The sequence below is a fragment of the Halyomorpha halys genome, unplaced genomic scaffold, assembly GCF_000696795.3.
Source record: "Halyomorpha halys isolate HHAL.00 unplaced genomic scaffold, Hhal_1.1 Scaffold1470.1, whole genome shotgun sequence".
NCBI classification, from domain to species: domain Eukaryota; kingdom Metazoa; phylum Arthropoda; class Insecta; order Hemiptera; family Pentatomidae; genus Halyomorpha; species Halyomorpha halys.
In genome coordinates this window covers 13,612-21,066 of record NW_027111299.1, presented here as the reverse complement: position 1 = coordinate 21,066, position 7,455 = coordinate 13,612, and the positions used below count along the sequence as shown (strand labels likewise).

General features: G+C 31.0%; 1 long non-coding RNA gene across 1 annotated transcript in view; it reads left to right on the top strand.

Moving 5' to 3' along the window:
- Window positions 1-6,354, top strand: part of LOC106689797 (uncharacterized) — a 14,192-nt gene extending 7,838 nt beyond the window's left edge. Inside the window, exons 2-3 of the long non-coding RNA XR_001344494.2 lie at window positions 4,993-5,025; window positions 6,210-6,354. This is a non-coding gene — a long non-coding RNA (uncharacterized lncRNA). The remainder of the gene's footprint in view (window positions 1-4,992; window positions 5,026-6,209) is intronic.
- The last annotated feature ends 1,101 nt before the right edge of the window (window positions 6,355-7,455 follow it).

The following is a 7,455-nucleotide window of genomic DNA, read 5'->3' as shown; positions in this document are numbered from 1 at the left end:
CCCCCCGACAAACTTCTCCAATCAATAACTAATTAATTAATTATTAAATTCTTCCAAGGTTAGCACATGGCTCTGCAGAGTGATAATTGAGTGTCTTAACACATTTTTCAGCTTCCTTCTATAAACCACCACTGGAAGGGTGAAAAATTGACGAAAAGAAACTATCTACAAGGAAAAAGTTATGAGGGGTTGGAGCAAATAAGACCTACCATGAAATTATCTATTGTGGTAACAATCAATAATTAAAGTGACAACGTGACAAAAGTGGTGCCTTTTGGACAACAAAATAGGATGTTCGGCACTTACGGAAAGATCTGAATTTGAAAGGTGACCACCGACTCTAATTAATCCTTTCTGGTCAATAAAAGGATGATGAACTGCAAACTGCTTTGACAAATTCCTAACTGATTTTAAACAATTAGGAACATTAAGAAAGCTTTCTCTTTGTACAATTGACCAAATTTTGCATTAAGCTGAATTGATTTAAAAAATAATGAGAAATCTGAACAAATTTCTTTTTTCCGGAGCCAGGCAACAACTTCTAATAAATCTCAAAATCCAAGCCAAAGTATGAGAGAGTTGGGTTCAAGAAGAAAACTTTTTAAAACAATCTGAATCTACAAAAGACTTAACAAAGGCCAGGCTTTCCACATTAATACTTTTAAATTCATCGCAAACGTCTGGCTCAGTAGAGCCACTGCTACAAGAATTTGAAGCCGAGCTAAAGTAAACCCCTCAGGCTTTGTATGCTCCTTTATGTAAGAAATGAGATTAGCCAGAAAAGTTTTAACAAATGTGATGAGCTATTAATCCAAGTCGAAACGACTGTGGCATGTGAGAAATAAAGGCATTCAGAAATTTTTATTTCTTTAGCAAGAAGTGCAAGTACATAATTAAAATTTTGAGCAAGTAGGTAGGCTCCACAGAGCTCTTATTTAGGCAAGGTTAACCCCTTCATTCACAAGTTTTAGAAAATATTAGAGATATATGATGACTGCCATTAGAAACCTAAGTGCATAAATAAATAACAGAGGTAGAGCTGTTGCAGAAACCAACTTGGCGATGCAGTCCACGCTGATAATAGAAGGGATGATCAATTTCAAAGCTACCAGTTTCAGAAATTTGCTAAATAAAAATTCTCCATTTATCCTTCATAACAAGAGACAAAGGATCATCTTATGAAAGCTTGCCTTGTGCCAGATATCACGCATTAAAAATGTTGCCTATAAAACAATAAGAGAAATCCACTCCCAGGGATCGTAAATCTGAGCAAGCTGCGATAACACTGATCTTTTAAAACATTTGTTCAAGCTTAAGCCTTCAATTTTAAATTTAAGAAAAAAATTTGTCTTCATTGGGATCCCGAGAAAAACCTGAAATTCCTGAAATTGAAGGTCAGCTTCAAGCGATAAGGCTTCTTCTTGAGTATTGTAACCTGACTGATGATCTTCAATATATGTGTAGGGGAGCAGAGCCTCACCAGCACGGGGATATGTGCAACCCTCATCCTTAGCTAACTGCTGAAGTTTGTGAATGGCCTGAAAGGCGGATGGACCAACGAAGTGACAGTAGCAAGATTATATAAGCGCAAAGGCTGATCAGAGCTATCTTGCCAGTAAATGAGTTGAAAATTACAATGTGGAGGATAAAGACTTATTTGGCGATAAATTTGTATATCACAACAAAAAACATACGGAAAAATTTGAAAAACAATGAACAAATCTGCTATAGAATTTTTTTACAATTTAGGAATAGACAAATTGATATCATTTATTGAAAGACCATTAAAAGATGGCTGGCTAGCATTGAAAACTACACAAATACTTTCAATATCTTTGTGTTGCTTAAAAACTTTATGATATGGTAGAATATAATGTGGGTGCTTTAAAATGTCAGGATCATCGGCTGGAACTAAATGTCCTGTATCAAGATATTCCTATTACAATTTTTATACTTTACAAAAAACATATTATTTTTTATAAAATAATCGTTTCCCAAAGTAAAAATACTATGGCAAGCAATGTCAGCTGACTCCCCTAAAAATGAAGAGCCAGGAAGAAAGGGCACACCTCATACCTACGCTGTTAATTGCAGGTAGTAGTTTCAGCATGAATTTGTTCGTATAGTATGTTTTCCTTTCTTAATGGAAGGGTAGGTGGCTGATCCAACTCACAAAACCTTTTGATTAATTTTAAAACTTCTAAATCATAAGGTATATGGCAAATTACCAAGCCAGAGGAATCACCAGGGACAGATTGAGTAATGGGAGCAGTTCCCATGAGAGCATGACCAAGGCGAGTTTTATACAAAACAAGCATGCCAACACCAAGAGAAGGCACCTTGCCTTCAAGAACAGATGCAGTAAGTTCAGCATTAAGCAGCACATCAACATTGAAAGAAATATCAAATTCAAAATCAGAAAGTTTATATTGTAAAACAGATTCCTTGGCCTATGGAGTTATGAGTGCACTAGGTAATGGGTTTGTAATTTTATATAAAACCATAAATAAATGGTCACTTGTAATTGTGTCGCCATAGAGAGTGCCAACTTAGCATAAACTAGAGGTTGGATGGGTACACCTGAAACGCAATTTAATTTATTGCCAGACAGGAGAAAAAACATTAAGAAGCTTAGCACATTTTTTGGTAATAAATCCGACCTTACTAGCTGAATCGAGAAAACTAGCTCAATAACAAAATTATTAGGAGAGTCAAAATCTTGACTCCGACAGCGAGCAAAATATTCGAGGCAAATTTATCACAAGCGAGCAAGACATTAGATTGAGTTAAGAGCTTAGAAGCAAGCAAAGGTGAGAGCTCCCGGCAAGGGAATTATTGAAAGAACATGATAGGTCAGAAGCATCAACAGAAGATAGAAGTCAAAAGATAAAAGAACGACAGCTAGGCTAAAACCAATAGCCTTCAAAGCCTTATCAAGACTAGCTATGAGGTAGGCTGCCGCAGAATCAACAGCATAACTAGAAGATTGAGCTCCATTAAAATGCAGGAGTGAATGATGTCTTTTATGACACTTAGAACAGGTATTAGCAGAATTGCATTTACCACTAAAGTGTTTGGATAAACAATTAAAACATAATTTCAAATTATTACCTTTCTATGGAGCTATTGAACATATTATCTAAAAAAATGTTAACAATAATATTTAAAGTGTTTCTCCCTACTATATATGCATGAGAATTTAGTATCTGGTAATTCAGTATGGAAAGATGATAAATTTTTCTTTTTGAGCAGAGACAGTTGTTTAGAATTCAGATTTTTTATGAATAACCATTGATTTTTGATAAGGAAATTAAGTCCTCAACGTGAGGCGAATCATTACAAGACACGGTTCTAAGAATTCATTCAAGGTTTAATTAACTCTTAAATTAAGGAGCCCAAACTATGAGTTTTTAATTCAGAGCTTTTTAACCTTCTGCTGAGGGAGAAATAAAAAATTACGAATTTTTATGTATAAATTTTAACAAAACCAAAATATCAGATTCTCAATTAATATAAAATTTGGTTACCAACAGCTTTTATTCTATTATTTATTTAAGTTTAGAACAGCCATTTCCAAGACACATGCTTTATAAAGTCTAATCTTGACAAATTTTGTTTTTAAGACTGTCATTTTGACCACCATTTATGCATGAAATAGCACTATTAGGTACTCATTATAACCAGAATTTATTTCCTGAATATGAAAGTTTTTGCCAAGAAGGACCATTTAGGAGTTCTTAATAAAAACAACTGAAGAGGATTGAAAATATTCGCTAGGCTTAAATATCTATCTAATTTATAACCATAAATTATAATGATAAGATCAAGCAAGCTCCTTCACTTTTGCATAATTTCCTATGCTGTCCTTCCTAATGTTTTCTAGTTTACATTAACCCTCTGACCAGCTTATTAATTTGGTTTCACAATTAGGACTATCCGTCAAATTAAACCCCACTCTGAAAAAGCCTTTTTGCATGTTTATATATTGTATGCAGATTTTGTTCACATAATTATCTATTTATTTTATTGATAAATAGTGGAAAATTATCTACACAAATTCATTTTTCATAATAATAACAAATAGGTATTTTGAACAAACTTTTTTATTATTTATAATGTATTTAAATTAAATTAGATAGAAAAGAGTTCTAAAAAATATTTATTTTTAAAAATGAAATAGTGATACAGCTAAAAAACAAAAATATTACATTTTGTAATGTATTTGGAGAAAACTAGAAATTATAGACCAGGGAAGCTTTAATCACTCTCAAGTCTGAATTTTATCATTTGTTGTAACTATCAGTTTCTTCAATTTTACAACTAGTTCTAGCATGCTTCTGATTTAAGTAATGGAGAATTGTTCTGCAGCTATTAAGGGGCTTACAAGTATTTGTGGCTATTCAAAAAGATTTTAGTCATCATCTTTTGAATTTTAGTTTTCCTTACAAATTTACATAAACAAATTTATAAGTTGCTATCATATCAAATGCCTATGCATTTATTTGTACAATATAAGGCCTATTAGTCATTTTACCTGCCATACTTTTACAAAATTTTAATTAATTGGCAAATGCTGTTTACTTGTGAATCCCTGATACATTCGACCCGACTTCAAGGATCTGACAGAAGATGTCCCAACCAGTTAAGTATCTATAGCTTGTCCCACTGTAATTAAAAATGACCCATAAACTTTTAATGAATAAGTGGGACATGATGGCCTTGCAGGGAGGGTTTGGTTTAAGTGCGCCTGGTTCAGAATATTGTGGGATCCATTCCCACCTGAACTCAGAAACTGGGGTAGCTGCCAGGGGTTGACAAAAAGGACCACTAGGCCCATTTGCTGGACAAGTTCCCCCCATCACCTACCAATACCAAATGAGTTTTAGTCCTTTTTCTGTCCAAAATCATGTTTATTCAGAGTTTCTTTTTTTTGTTTTTTCTCCATTTCAATCTCTAGACTATCTTAATAACTTGTAGTCATATTTTTTTCAGGTGGTAAGAAGAGTCCTGGAGAATCAACTTATGGTAAGTAGAACTATTTACTACAGATCACAACAGTCATTCAATTGAGAATTATTATGCAAATAATAACTGTGTCAAATAAAACTGTTAATCAATAATTACATAATAATGCTAATAAATCTTGTGCACATTGAAATGGCATGTCAGTACATGTGTTTTTATGTTATTTTTTCTATGTAGAGGAATGTCAGGGGATCAGCATTTTACTTCATGGTGTTAAAATCGAAATAATCATTTGTTTTCTTTGTTTAAAATATTTAGGTTTTTACACTTTTTTTTTTTAAATTTATTTAAACCTTTGCCCCTCACCTCTTTTGTCATAAAAATAATTCTATTTATTTTGAATTTTAGATTCTATATTAAAGAGAGAAATATTTATAATAACACTGAGACTATTAATTATAATCTTTGAATAATAATAAAATCTTTTATTATTAAGAAATCAAATTTTTACAAATTAGTATTGTAACAGATACAAGACTCCATGACAAGCCACAGCCAGATATGAACTGATAATATATTGTCCTATTTAATTTAAAGTATTAAAGTAAGTAGCTAGTAAGGATATTGATTTTACACTAATTACTTTTTGTTATATCTATTCTGCATGTAAAATTTTCTTAGATTCCTTAATGATTGGCTCCTTCCATTGCCAGTCATTCATATCTTTTAATTGATTAGTTATAATTTTTCTAATTAACAAAATTGAAATATTTTAGAATTCCAAATTAAATCAAATTTGGAAATAAAATATTTTATTTTAATTTTTTAAAAGAACCTTAATTCGTACATTCTTAATTGTAACTAAGAATAATATAAATGTTCACCATATTCTCATTTGCTGTGTCATAACTCAACAATCTTTATTTTTTTATTTATATCAAAGGGATAATTGTAATGACTTAAACCTCTAACTGAGAGTCATTTCTGAGCTTACGAGACAAATTTTGTCTTTTTATTTTGTTTTGTATTATAGTTTCAGAGAAATTGATATGGTAATTATTTATCTTCAGTTTTTACTGTCATAGAAAGAGTTAGGCCCAGCTAAGCATAATAGTAAGTAATTACAAATCAAATTTAAAAGTAAGAATCCTACAATTATAAGCAATTTTATTCAAAATAATTTATTGTACTATAGTTCTTACAGTGGTTATGAACAAAATCATCTTGCCTCTGAAATGTTTTAGATGAAATGTATGGATGCACATAACATAAATCTGCAGACATATGAGAAATTAATTACTCCCAGATGTCCGTAATCCAAACCAAGTGATCCTATCATGTTTTCCATTATGGGTTTAGATTGGAGCATAATTGTTCTGAATTTTCCACAATGATAAATAAAACTTGTTCAGAACATTAAATTATCTTCTATTATTTTCAGAACTTATTAGAAATCCTCTCCCTCAATATAGAAGTGTTTGTGCTTGCTTAAATATGGAGCTTTGGGTATAGAGTAATTTGGGAATACTGATAAATTTAGTGTTATTAAATCATAGTTTAGTTTGTTATTAAGGTTTTTCATGGTTCCATCATACCAAAACCCAAGAATGTGAATGCACAAACGGACACATGAATCACCAAAACTTTTGGATGCAATTATAATTCACTGTTCCACCTTCGAATGCAGAAGGTAAGTGACACTTTCACCTGGCCAACTGGGTATCATACCACACTTATTTAATCATGTTTTAGCTAGCTAGTGTGAAATAGGGATGAGATATCAATATTATCGATCAAATATCAATTGTCTCTGTTATTCGAAAGTGATTTTTTTGGAACTGATAACAGAATATCAATATTTTCCTTTAGTATTATCGGTATAAAAAAAATAATTTCATTTAAAATTTATAAAAAAAAAAACCAAACGCTTAGATGAGCCAACAAAACAATCATAGATTACTAAAAAGAATTGCTCACCTTTGAACCTTATAAATTATTTTTTATAGCATACAATAATTCAATAACATCAAGAAATGTCCAGCCAATAATATTGAATCCCATATCGATATTGCAGATATAAATAAATTATTATACTTTTAAGGAAATATTACCAGCAGTTAAAATGTTCATTAAAGTTCATTGATATCGACATCAGACATTGGCATCAATAAACCAAGAATATCAAATCTAAACTTTATTACTTTCAAAATGAAACAAAATCGATAGTTAAAAAATATTTACAGTTCATCTCATTTCCATTAATATTGAAATAAAAAATTAACATAGTTTCTCCAATTATATGATACAATTTAAATGATAACCTCCAAACAAAATTATTTCGATATTTATGGAAAATATTCATATCATATTAATATAATATTAATATCAATTAGGGATATCATAATGATCTATATCCATAATATAACATTTATTTTTGTCGTCAAATTGAAATATCAACATCCTGAATATCATGATTTCGATATTTAAATC